This window comes from Macrobrachium nipponense, chromosome 14 (genome assembly GCF_015104395.2).
Source record: "Macrobrachium nipponense isolate FS-2020 chromosome 14, ASM1510439v2, whole genome shotgun sequence".
Taxonomy (NCBI): Eukaryota; Metazoa; Arthropoda; class Malacostraca; order Decapoda; family Palaemonidae; genus Macrobrachium; species Macrobrachium nipponense.
Window position 1 is genome coordinate 16,006,836 of NC_087207.1, and position 14,332 is coordinate 16,021,167.

The window sequence follows — 14,332 nt, forward strand, 5'->3', positions numbered from 1 at the left end:
ATTAAGTATATGTAAAGCAGAGAGAGAGAGAGAGAATAAAGACGCAATTACTACACGTTAGGCAAAGGCACACAAAGAGCGAGCGAGAGAGAGAGAGAGAGAGAGAGAGAGAGAGAAGAGAGAGAGAGGGGCTGCGGCCATTAAGAAGGAAACAAGATATCAATAACTTAGGGGCAATGTTAAGACGAGAGAGAGAGAGAGAGAGAGAGAGAGAGAGAGACCGCACCAAATGTCAAGGAGATATAGAGAAACAAAGGGAACGCCCATTAAATAAATTAAGGACAACGTTAAGAGGAAATAGAGAGAGAGAGAGAGAGAGAGAGAGAGAGAGAGAGAGAGAGAGAGAGAGAGAGAGAGAATGGGTAGCGAAGACAGGTAAGCTATTAGATTAATATGAGGGACCATAATGACAAGGGGTGGGTGTCGGGTGTGCGTGTGTGTGAGAGAGAGAGAGAGAGAGAGAGAGAGAGAGAGAGAGCAAGCATCCTCGAGATTTTTAGGAAGAACATGTTCTAAGCAGCTGTGCTAGCAAAGGCTCAACAGAGAAAAATAAGACGAAGTAGTTCCAAAGGCTGTAGGATATCACAGGTCACTATTTACGTGAAGGTGGCCTTGAGTGACCTTGATCTAGAATTTACCAATGAAAAATGTGATCCTCATACTGACGTTTGGCAACTGACATCCATTTCAAAGCTGAAAAATAAGTATAGGAAATGCTTGTAACTTTATGTGCAACTTTGAGTAAGCGCATCATTTCTACAACATTTAGATAGTTTGAAAATACTAATAGTCGAACACAGGGACAGTATCAAAGATAAAGTCAATTTAGGTTAAAAGACTCTTTCGATGATGAGAGGCCTTCTCATATGTAGGGCACTCAACGTAATTTCTCAAATTTCTGAAATTAGGGAACCTTATAGGAATGTTTTCCAAAATGTGGCAGGTAAGTATCATACTACATTTAATACGATTTTTTTTGCGGGGGGAGAGGTCAATGGCTCTTAGAAGTCTTTCCTAAAAAAGCGATTAAAAGTACATGAAGGCTTAGAAATTCTATTATTAATTCACTCCCTAGAAAGTTGTTCGTAATTATAGAGCTACAGCCATTAGCTTACTGGAACTGGATAACGAAAGAATTTCGGTTCTATTAAGCATGATTTTATGAAGCTATGGTAGGTTTATAAAAACTGATACAAAATTAGACTGAACACAAACGGGTAAAACGCTAAAGGTCTTAATAGAAAGTGCTGAAATGGTGTTATGCTAAGATTTATAATTTTTACAGGACACAAGAAGTTGGGTGACAGTAAATATAAGCTCCTATTTGACTCTTCATGTCTGCTACCCCAAAACTCAATCTTGAGTTGGTACAATTCTAAGTAAAAAAAAATAATGTTTACTTAAAAGCAGTATAGATTCCAATTAAAAAGTAAAAATTCTGACGAAATAGTTCGTTATGTCTGAAAGGAAGAACCAGATACATAAATGTTGCCTATTTTAACTACTAATAAAAAATTTTTGAAACATGAAAAATGAGTTCTCAAGATCTTAACACACTTCTCAAGAAACCTCTCAACTTATGGCGCAAGATGTTACAAGAATAAAAGTCATGGACTAATTTTTGAAGAAAGATTAACAGGGTTGTGTAAGACATTGGTAGCTTAAAATGCTAGAGAGAGAGAGAGAGAGAGAGAGAGAGAGAAGAGAGAGAGAGAGAGAGAGAGAGAAATTATGAATTACCTTTTGCATTCATCTCGTATTCTGTAACCAGCCAATAACTAGCCAGCTTAATTTTAAACATTCTCAGAGTATGATGACTGATTTAAAGGCTAATAAAGAATATTAAATGTTTACAACATGATTATCGCAACTGTCAAACCACGATAATTAAATTCTACTCTTCATATGCTTTAAACCAAAAATGCAAAAGATTGATGATTAAAGTTACACTTTCATGTGCAAAACGTGTCCTAGGAAACAACCCGTAGGTACCTGTGCCATGAAGTTAAGTTGGCTACAACTTGAAATATCAAAACTCAAAACGTGAAACGCACCTTTGGGCCTGTGTCTTTACAACGCACAAGTTATACTATTTGTGAATGCTTGTCAATTTCATTACGCTTATATTACGGCAAATGAATGTAGCTGAAGAATAGACGACTCAAGTTTTTGCAATAGTTGTCAAAACGTCAGATTGAGGTTTGTATATACTAACAAGCCGATTTCATTAAGTGAGAGCAGTTTTGACAGTAGTTTGTTTCAAGATACATAAACTTTAAAACCTCACCGCCACTTGTATTGCTTTAGGTAGAAAATATCCCCTTGACCTAGAAAATAATGGATGCTATTGCTGAAGTACAAAGTGGTTTGATTCCTGAATGTATGGCTTGGTCCAAACGGGAATCCATACGGCAGCAGAGTGGTTTGAGCTGCAGAACAATCCAGAGGTCGAACAATACTTCACCTGGAACAAATTATGATTTTAACTAAAGGAAAAATGCTAACTTTAAATACAGGAAAAATTTCTGATTTAAACTAGAGAGAAATTCTGATTTTAACTACAGAGGGAAATTCTGATTTTAACTATAGAGAAAGCCTGATTTTAACTAGAGAGAAATTCTGATTTTAACTAGAGACAAATTCTGATCTTAACTAGAGACAAATTCTGATCTTAACTAGAGACAAATTCTGATCTTAACTAAAGGAAAAATTCTGATTTTAACTAAAGGGAAAAATTCTGATTTTAACTAATGGGAAAAATTCTGATTTTAACTAAAGGGAAAAATATGATTTTAATTAAAGGGAAAAATTCCAAAATAAAGAAGAGAGAATTTATCTCAAAATATTTGATGCTAAACTTACACATAAGCATATCACTAAATCTAAATAAATATTCGATTTTTTATTTAATGTGCCCACAAAAAGAGTTTTCAAAATGCTTATAGAACGCGACAGGAAAAAATATGTCATATTAAAACATTCAAAACAATTAAGTTGCAGTCGACTGAATTTTTGGACACTCAAAATAACTTAATACATATACAAACTCATGTATGATTGGATGCTATCAGAACTAAACATTTCGTGACTCAGTCTGCAAAAGAAAATGAAGTCCTAGCGACAGCTTCGTGGAGGGCTTCAGTATAATTAAAAAACAGACTCCTTTGAAAACTAATTAAACAGTGATGAAGTGATTCAGGGAAATCATTCAATTAAACGGAAAATTCTAGTTACTTTGCGAAATCTACATTAAAGAATTTCCTGCAGTTGCACGAAATTAATCCGACCCAGACCACCATACCAGAGGATTATTCCATTCAGTATAATGCATCTTCTCTTTTATTGCATTTGTATTGACTCTGATGCTTACTATCCCTTCCAGAACTAAATTATTCCAGCTTAAAATTTCAAAATGACAGTTACTATCAACTTCATTTGCATTTTGAAGTATCTTCCGCTACAAAATCACTTTCAGCAATTCCAAAATATTAATAGGAGTCACACTACCTATAAATTTTTAGGTATAAAACACATGTTTTTAAGATAAGAGAGGTAGTATATCCTGTATATATCTCTTCATCTATATTCAATATGAATAAACTTCTTAGCCTTACCCTTATGCAAAACTGCTACTCAACAAAAATGCTCTTTACCTCATACCTGAAGTTCATTCTTTATCCATTAGTTTTCATCAAATGACCACACTGTAATTATACCACATGGCCATCAAGAAGGTAAGTCCTGTAGAGTAATTTAGTATTTTAGGATTACATGTCTAACACAACAAAACTACTATAAAATCAAATAAGCATATATCTTAATGGTTTAACCTTTGATTAAATACACATTTGGCGAAATTTCAAATGTTCCCAATTTACAAGCAAGTAAACAATAAATCTATAACCAAGTGTTGCAGTTTACTTTTATAATGTTTTCATCTCCTTTTCTTACCTGGTCCAGGAAAATCGATCATTTTAACTCTGTCACTTCGGCCTTCAAGTTCCAGCCATCCCTACCTACTACAGTGATTTTGAATTATCGATCTTCCAAATTATTTATCTGTAAAGCGCAGGTTACCTTATCCAGCAGTCCATTCTCCTGTTAAATTAAAGCCACTCAAACCTGTCCAAGAAAACGTTAGTCTTAAAGAAACGAAATAAATGTTTTCAGCAAAACTATTTCTTTTAAGAAATTCTATTTAATCGCTCTATTAGGTATAGCTCACTGCTCAAGTAAAATATAAATACCAAATGGACCATGACTAAAAATTCTCTTAGTAACAAAATCACAAAATACCCAAAACTGGCTACCTAGAATATTATGTACTGTCTTTGTTACGAGGTATCATAAAATCCAGCTTTTTTCCACCGTATGAGGAAATCTATCCACAAATTACAATTATACTGGTAGAACTAAAAGTAGAGTCAAACTTACAGACATGCATTAAAATCGTATATGTTCAACTAGTGCAACTCACCACTGTATCATGCCTGATTCTTGAAAAATGATAATTTCCAATGTATATCTGTGATGTATGATATATATATATATCTATATATATATTATATATATAATATATATATATATATATACATATATTAAACACCAAGCTTTTACTGTTACAAATATGATCAGTTTAATTACACCACAAGAGAGTTATGTGCAGTCTTCATGTTAATCTGTCTTCAAAATCTCTAGTACCGACCAGTCTACCTAATCTTTATTTCAAGCAAAAGGTCCATTATTAAAAAAATCAGCTGTATATACACTTGTTAAAATCAATGTATTACCTATTTATTTGAATCTGTCAATACTAGTTGACAGGCAAAGTTACTAGATATAGTAATGGTCTAAATTCATACCATAGAAGTTCAGGTTCCGCCAAAAATATCAAAGCTTTTTAAAGGCAAATAGCATTCTCTTGAAATCATCAAATTGTCCTTGAATTTTGAAAAGACTCAGATTGCTTTGAATTTTAGTTCCAGTTACGATTTTTGTGATGACTCTTGAAAATATAAGTCAAAGGCATCTCTGTCAAGAATTATTTCCCTGGACTAAATTGCTCCGATGCAAATCTCACCACCAGTTTTTATAAATTTCCTTAATCTGAAATTCTATCACAATTTGATTTACAGCCTCCTATAATTTTCCCTAGAAATGAAGCCGAATTACCTTAATTGCCAAATGAAGCTTAATTCCACAGCCGATTGTTTACATTGTTTGTTTACGCCAAGGTATCTGGAATAAGTCAATCTTTTGAAACTTCAAAGCCATCAATTGTTTGACTGTTGAACTGATACATTCTCAAACACAAGCAGATAAATGAAAATACAATGAGATTATTATGCATTAACACTACTGATTAAAGTTCCAAGAATAATTTTATTTCTAAGATCACCAAAATTATAACGACCAGGGAAACCACCAATACCTATACCAGCAGTGGCTTCCATAATATGATATTGTTATGATACAATAAAGTTTGTTCATACTTACCTGGCAGATATATATATAGCTGTATTCTCCGAAGTCCGACAGAATTTCAAAACTCCCGGCACACGCAGTGGTCGGCCAGGTGGTAGTACCCATTCCCGCCGCTGGGAGGCGGGCGTAAGGAACCATTCCCATTTTCTGTCAGATTTTTCTAGTGCCACTGTCTCCTGAGGGGAGGTGGTGGGCACTTTGATTATATATATCTGCCAGGTAAGTATGAACAAACTTTATTGTATCATAACAATATCATTTTGTTCATGAATCTTACCTGCCAGATATATATATAGCTGAATCCCACCTTTGGAGGAAGGGGGAGACAGATTCGATTTTGGGAAACAATTTCATATATATGATTGATATTTTGGTTCCTTAACTGTTAGCATAGCTGACTTCGTGAGTACCGTCACCCAAGTCTGCATCTGCTTTACTAGAGACTCCAGCTAGGTAGTGACCTGTGAAGCTGTTGAGTTCTAGAGGATCTGTCAACGGGGGCGTGACCACAATGCAACTAGATCCTATATTATAGACCTCCAATTTCGGTACTGCATTCCTAGAGGTGCCAGCAAGGACGTGACCTGTGTAGCTGGTGCGCTCTAATGAACTGTCACGGGGAGCGTGACCACAATGTGACAGATCATATAGGTGTTGTTTAGACACCGAATGCTGTTAATGCTTCACTGGAGGTGCCAGCAAGGACGTGACCTATGTAGCTGGTGCGCTCCAGATGATTTGTCAATGGGGGCGTGACCACACTGTGACAAAAACATTTTACCCTACTATGAGGGCGAAGCAAAAACATTACCACCTGACCTAGCCTATCTGGTTAAACTTCGTAAAACCAAGGCTAATGGAGGGAAGGCCGCCTAAGGCGGCCTACCCAAGACCACAAAAAACTAAACACCTACATAAACATAATAAAAATAAAAAATAAAAAGAAATAAAATTAAAAAGTCCAAACTAACATATTATTTTCTAAAAGATAGGAAGAGTGCTACTCTCTGTCCCCAATATATTGTCTGCTGCGACATATGGGCCCAAAGAGTAGCAGTTCTCGTATATAATCCTCACCTCCCGAAGGTAGTGAGAGGCAAACACTGAATTACTACGCCAAAATGTGGCATTCAAGATGTCATTGAGTGCCATGTTCTTTTGGAAGGCTACCGACGTAGAAATAGCCCTCAGTCCATGCGCATTCACCTTCAACACTTTCATATCACTGTCTTGACAGGATGAATGCACTTCCTTGATGGTGCCCCTCAAGAAAAAAGCCAAAGCATTCTTTGACACTGGTAACCTTGGCTTCCTGACCAAACACCACAAGTTATCAGAAGGACCTCTTATAAACCTTGGTTCCTATCTTTTCAGACGGAGGGTTGACTTCCTAGCTATTGCTTAGGAGTCTGCTTCGTCTCAAGAGCCTCAGCGAGGATGTGACCTATGGGTAAGAGTTCTTGTGGGTTTGCCGATGGGGTCTTATCCACTTACTCGGCAAAGCCTAACTGGCATTTGTCAATGGGTGCTAATCCACTCATATGACCATATACCTATGCCTATTAGCATAATTAAGGAGCACAACACCGATCCCGATCACCTGATCCTAACACGAGGGTTAGCGCTTAATTTTAAAAAGAGTTAAACTAAAAATTAACTCACTAGTTAAGGATCAGTGTCGGCTCCCTATCCCAGCAACGTATCCGCAGACACGAACAACCAAGAGAAAAGGATCTCTTGTAGGTTGAATTGACATCCTTCGTGTAACGGGAGGTCAACACAGAATTGCATCTCCCGTAAGTGACAGCTCATATGTCCTTTATGACATATTGTTATGGAACCAAGAAGAATTCATAAAAGCTCGCACTTCATGCATAGGTTTCAAAAACGACTGGACATGAGGAACTTCAGAACTACATCCAAGTTCCAAGACGGCAACTTGGGTTGTTGAACCTTCATCGTTTCGAAAGATCTCAAGAGATCGTGAAGGTCTCTGTTGTCCGCCAAGTCCAGGCCTCTGTGCCTAAAGACAACTAAAAGCACACTCTTATAACCCTTGATTGTAGAGACTGCAAGTTTTAGATCCCTTCTCAGAAAAGGAAGTCAGCAATCTGGCTCACAGGTCGTGGTGGAGGAAAATGCCGTTCTTCTTGCACCAACTCCTGAAGACTATCCACTTCGATTGTACACTGCGTTGGAAAACGCTCTTCTTGCACTGGCGATAGCTTTCGCCATTGACGTATAGAAGCCTCTCGCTCTGGCCAACTTTTGGATAGTCTGAATGCAGTCAGACTCAGAGCGAAGAGGCTTCTGTGGTACCTCTCGAAGTGGGGCTGTCTGAGTAGATCTGTCCTTACTGGAAGCGTCCTCGGGAAGTCTACTGCAAAGGCCATGACCTCTGTGAACCACTCTCTCGCAGGCCAGAACGGGGCGAACAAAGTCATTCTCGTCCCTTCCGACACCGCAAACTTTCTCATGACTTCCCCTAAGATCTTGAACGGGGAAAGGCGTACAGGTCCATCCCCGTCCAGTCCCAGAGAAGTGTGTCTATCGTCACTGCAGCTGGGTCGAGTACTGGGGAGCAGTACAGTGGAAGCCTCTTCGTTCTGGACGTCCCCATAACCCCCACAGCTCTTGGCATACCTCCAAAGCAGAGTCTACTCGGTTGGCAGAAGTTGACCTCGTCTGCTGAGGAGATCTGCCCAGACATTCTCTACTCATGCTACAAACTTCGTAAGGATCATGACGTCCAGTGCCCTTGCCCACAGCAAGATCTCCTTTGCCAGAGCAAAAAGGGACTGAGACTGTGTTCCTCCCTACTTCTTCAAGTACGCCAGAGCTGTGGTGTTGTCTGAGTTGACTTGGACTATTCGACGAGAGACTTTTTCTTGGAAAAACTGGAGAGCTAAAAAGATGGCTGCCATTTCCTTTAGGTTTATGTGCCAGGACACCTGTTCCCCTCTCCAGGTGCCTGCCACTTCTTTCCCCCTAATGATGCTTCCCATCCCGTGGTGGACGCGTCGGAGAACAACACTAGGTCGGGGCTCTGAAGCTTGAGAGACACGCCCTCCGACAGCTACACTGGATCTAGCCAACATTTCAAGTGATGTTTTACCTCTCCTGAAATTTCCAAGATCATGTGTAGATTCTTGGTTTTTTTTCCAATTGTACTTGAGAAAAAAATGTAACGGTCTGAGGTGCAGTCTCCCCAAGGAAACAAACTTCTCCAGCGAGGAAATGGTCCCCAGTTAGACTCATCCATTCCCTCACCGAGCACGAATCTTTCCTTAGGAAGGCTAACACTTTGTCTAAGCCTTGCTGCTGACGTCCCTGGGACGGAAAAGCTCGAAAAGCCACTGAATCCATCTGAATCCCCATCAGGGGTTAGATACACGATGATTGGGTTGGGATCAGAGTGACTTTTCGAAATTCACCAGTAGTTCCAGGGACTTCACCAACGATTAAGTTGTTTGAAAATCCTTCAGACACCGCGTTTGAGTGGAGGCATGAATGAGCCAGTCGTCCTTCGAAGATAACAATTGCGAAGGAGGAGACTGAGGGGCCGCAGGCTGAAACTATTCTTCAAAAGAGGCTCAAAGCCATCGAACCAAGACCTCTTCTTCTTCTCAACTGACACACGTTCGGGAAGATGGTAACCGTGCTCTCTAGACAACCTCTGGAGAGCTGCATGAAAACTAGAGAGCAAGGCAACTGGCGAAAGAGCGGAACGAGGAGAAGGAGAAGGGACTGCCTGTACTCTTGATTGGCAGCCTATCATCCTTCCTCTCACGATGTGGCTTTGCCTTTCTCACTGCAATCAACAAAACAAGTTGTTGTTGCAAAGACACAATCATCCTTTTCGATGGAGAACATTCCTTCTCAGGCAAAAGGCTGATCCTTTGAGAAGACGATGGGCGAGGGGAAGCCCTCCTCCTTCTCACATGGACCGCCAAGGATATATCTTAGGAGCGACCGAAGCGCTCAAAAGCATACTCATCGGAAGACGTCCTCTCCGGTGAAGATCGCAACACAGTAGAAAAGAGAGAGGACGTGAAGCGTCCCCCTCCCTGAGACCCTACATCATACATCTCAGCTCTCTTTTACTGCAGATAGTCTTCCAATTGCCCAGGAGACGACTGCAAAGCAGAAGGAGCTAACGGACGAGAAGCGTCCCCCTCCGAGGAACCAAAGACGACGGCCGCCTGTGCGACCTATATCGTCTTCGTTCTCCTCAGAGGGAGCGAGACCCTCCGAGAGTTCCAACTCCTGCGCGGGGAGGACGTCTCTGAAGACTAAAGTAATCTTTCAAGATTCAAATTCTATGAGATTATGAGCCATGACATCACCTATAGACGAATCTTGACTATGAGAGATGTTCAGAATCATTTCTAGATCATCTATGCTATTCCAGTTTTTCTGCAGGAAAAACTGGAGAGGTGTGAATTTCAGTCTATTCAGGGAAAACAAACTTCTCCAGCGAGGAAATGGTCCCCTGCAATTCATTCATTCCCTCACCGAGCATGTTTCCTTCCCTAATAAGGCTGCGTTTCACTTAAACAGGAGTAATTTGAAGACACTGTAGAAGATTGTTCATTTGTTTCTTCCTAAAAGTCTCCTTCCTGAGATCCATTACTATTCTCTGATTCTCGGCGAATGTCTGAAGAAGCATTACGTTGTGCGTCCATCCAAGCGTCCTGCCGAGCGTCGCGCTCGGCGCTGTCGTATTTGGCAGCGGAAGGAGTCCCCTTCATAATCGAGCAAGGGACGTCTCGGCGAACTAATTGACTGCATCTCTTGCACATCATTCTTGTTTCGAGGGAAATCATGTGTGTTATGCCGCCGTAGACTCGGACAGAATTCTGTTACCATGCGGTAAACAGAACCGAAAAAGGTCTAATACATATATATATATACATACATACATTTATACATATATAACCATACATATATATATATATATATATATATATATATATATATATATATATATATATATATACATATACACATATATATATATATACACATACTACATACACAAATATATATAATTTTTTTTTTTTTTTTTTTTTTTTTTTATGAAAAAATTCTCGCAAAGTGAAGATGTTCAGCCATGTATGCTAGAATTCCCTTCAACCCGAGGCTAAGGCCGTGATTGTAGGGTAGAAATACGGTTAGTCCGTCAATCCCGCAGGAGAGAGAGAGACGTAACCTACTGCGCATAGCAGACAATCAGATGGAACTGAGCACTGGCATTACGCATTAGTGACAGCAGACTCTGAGAACGTTCGTCGTTCTCGCACTGCTCTGCCTGAGTTGCCACCTACACCATTCTACGAATGAATAGGTTTACTATCATTATAGAGCAGAAACCAAAATCCATCAAACTAGTATATTTAAGCGAAACTGAATTTGCTAAATATAAAAGGCTAACTTGGTATTGTCATAACAATACCTTAAATGTTTAAAAATAGGGAAACCGGCAACCCCTGAATAGTTGCAGGGAGAACCGATTAAATGTAATAAGAATAATCGTACTCTCGGTTGTCCTCCGTAGGAGTAACTATGGTATGAGTATATAACTTGAACCATACAACAGTTTGATAGTAATATGACGTAAGGGCAAAAATAATATTACTATGATACAACATCGCTTGTTCACCTTTACCCGGCAGATATATATATACATATATCTGACTGGTAAGTTTTATGAACAACGTAGAGTATTTTAGACACTTGGACAGCTACCTCCCTACTACATTCTGCCTCACCGAGGTAGGGAGAGCCATCACGCGGTAGTGTTTTGTCAATGAGAAATTATACGCTTACGCGATAGAATGAACACTCATGGCATTATCACTATTCTTCACTACACTACTATAACTTTCCAATGCAAACATGATTCCAGGCTACGCAGAGATTTAAGAATCACAGATAGGGTATTACCCTCCAAAGACACTATTGTAGGGCCCGAAGGCATCACAGGTCTTTGGAGGGATAAATTCTACTGGACGGGTAACTTGTGTTACACGCCTGGAGGAAGACCTCCTTACACTATCACGTTCTAGTTTACGTACCTATGATTCATAAGCCTTCACGCAGAATCAGACATATTTTCACACTCGTTGCAGCGCTCATCAAACATACAAACATGTTTCCTACAATTCGCGCACACTGTATGAGGGTCTACCGAAGTTTTCGGTAGCCTAACCTTGCATTCTTCCACACAACATACTCTGGCCTAGTCGAACTAGATCCAGACATCGTAAGTTTTAAGGAAAAATCAAGCCAAAATAAAAACAATCCACAATTAGCGTATGCCTAACCACCGATCCTAATCAAATAACCAAAAATCAATCGGGATACTCAAGTGACCAAAAGAGTTCCAAAATCCAATGACGGAGGTGCAGAAAACACTTGTTGTCTGCACCGGCGACAGAAAATATCTGACAGAAAATGGGAATGGTTCCTTACGCCCGCCCCTCCCAGCGGCGGGAATGGGTACTACCACCTGGCCGACCACTGCGTGTGCCGGGAGTTTTGAAATTCTGTCGGACTTCGGAGAATACAGCTATATATATATCTGGCAGGTAAGATTCATGAACAAATAACTTTTTCCAGGCGCACACTATGAAAGTGGTCTCATATTCAAAGAAAATTACTTTCTTGTAGATTATTATTAGCTCACCACCAGAAGAGTAACCGACTGACAATTCCGTGATACTATCACAACGTTAACCTAGTGGCAACATTCAGTGCTAAGACTGAATAAAATGATTAACAGACTATAAGTATTTAGTCATAAGAGAAATTCCGATGGGACTTGCCTGCCAATGGGACCTTTGAGGGCGTGAGATTCACAAGCAATGGCTAAGGAAAATAAATAAAAACTTAACAAATTATTTTAAGTCTTCCATTTACAATAACCACAATTTTCCATTATTAATCCTTAGTTAACTTACTTGTATGCAAGTCAGAGCTCAATAAGTGTTCTGTGGTAAACAAGTGTCCTATGTGAAAATAGCCGATACACAATTGTCAGTTCATGCTTTGGATAAGTATGCTGCATTAAGTTTCAAGTTTTGGGTGAACTGCTTAAAAGGAAGGATATAAAGACCAGCTAACCCACTTAATTCCCCAATCAAATATAAACCATTGAGCATCAACACTTTGACCTTCAAATCTCCATCCTGCAAGACTGAAAATGCCTAAACGCAATATAATTTTAGAAAACCTGCACAAATCAGTCACAAGCTGTAGAAAGGATCACATACCGTAATTACAGAAATATATAGAAATTGCGGTTCAAATAAATTCAAAATTACACGGACTACAGGCGCCAGAATCTGGGAAATCAAAACTTGGTATGATAAACACGGTAAACCAACCAGAATCCTAAATGCTACCGGAAGGGGGCCTTCAAAACAAGTAGAAAAGACGGAATATTGCAAAGGAATAACAAATTCATGCACATGGACGTTTTGCTGTTCTCAGCCCTCACGATCCAGAAACCTAAATTATACAATAATAGCAATAAACGATCTAAATATCGTGCACTTTCAATAACGTGAACTACAAACCTTGCCCAAGATAAGCACCCTTGCTTTGGTGTCACAATTTAGCAAAACATTTCAACATAATCATTTAGCAAAGTATTTGCGTCAGAAATGGCAAACCGGCAACAATTTTCTATAACAGCAAAAAAATGAAGGTCGCTGGAATAGGCAACAGGTACGTAAACAGTCCTTGAGTAGCTGATTTTGGGGTCCTTGTGTGTCAAGTAGTGCCATCTGTTTACCTTTTGCTACCGTTGCTGCTTATAAAGAATTTCTTTGGCTCTTAGTAGATGAGAAAATTCACATGAAAAACCGCTAAATCCTGTGACTCTCATATTGTACGAAGCTGCTTTATCTCCACTCAGTGATATCAGCTAATGAGATTTCACCTTCAAGGAATTCTTTAAACTTCTGAGGTAAAAAAAAAAAGTTGAAATAAGACGCGCCTTCCAGAAGCCTTTGACAATTTGGATTCATTTTCCTTCTCAGGTTAAAGTTTATGTTGGAACAAGGCTCTCCGGAAGAAATGTTCATCTCCTTAATTGACGGTGTAATGAGAGAGAGAGAGAGAGAGTACTAATATAATTGTAACTGAAGAATTAACAGTTCGTGAAGGTGGATATAAAAAGAATTATAATAATCACTTTCGAACCCACTGTTTCTGTTGTTGAACTGAACTTGCAATTTTAATTGGTTGCAAAATTTTTATAGTGTAAAGTTCTAGGGTCTACTATTTCATTCATGCAAAAAATCAAGGTAAAATAAAGAGGCAAAAACACACGAACAGAAATAACAATTCCAACATTTTACTATAAACTCGGTAACGAAAAACTTTTAAGAAAAATTCAGTTGTAAATGAGCCTTCACAAACAGGAAAACGAAAGTGGACTATCGTCTGTTTGAAACGAACCTCTGCTAGATTTGAAATGAAATATTAGGTCGTTATGAAGAAGATTACATTCGTAAAAGCAAAATATAAAAAAAACAAATAAAAATTTTCACATTAATACTTAAAAAATAAAACAAGATGAAGGCATCTCGTATCATGGATGCAGACTAAAGGTTCGTTTTATAGCAGAAATTAGCTTCATAATTTTATTCCAGCCGTTGTGGGAATGGCCTGAAGAAAGAATTCCATTATGGAAGCATGAAGGGGAAATATTCCCAGAGGTATAATATGCAGTTTCTTGGCGATTATTCACAAAAGGAGACGCTTATATCGCTTTCACTGCTAACAGGTTCTCAAAAATTGAGAAAAGTGTCTTCCCAGGAAATACATTAAGGAGCTTAAA

The 14,332-nt window shown here is 39.0% G+C and overlaps 1 long non-coding RNA gene across 1 annotated transcript; it reads right to left on the reverse strand.

Annotated features, from left to right (window-relative positions):
• Positions 1-506: 506 nt before the first annotated feature.
• Positions 507-4,118, reverse strand: LOC135226065 (uncharacterized). Its single transcript, XR_010317135.1, has 3 exons — positions 3,952-4,118; positions 3,654-3,741; positions 507-2,464 (listed from the first exon to the last, which is right to left on the reverse strand). It is a non-coding gene; the product is annotated as an uncharacterized LOC135226065 (long non-coding RNA).
• Between the last annotated feature and the right edge of the window lie 10,214 nt (positions 4,119-14,332).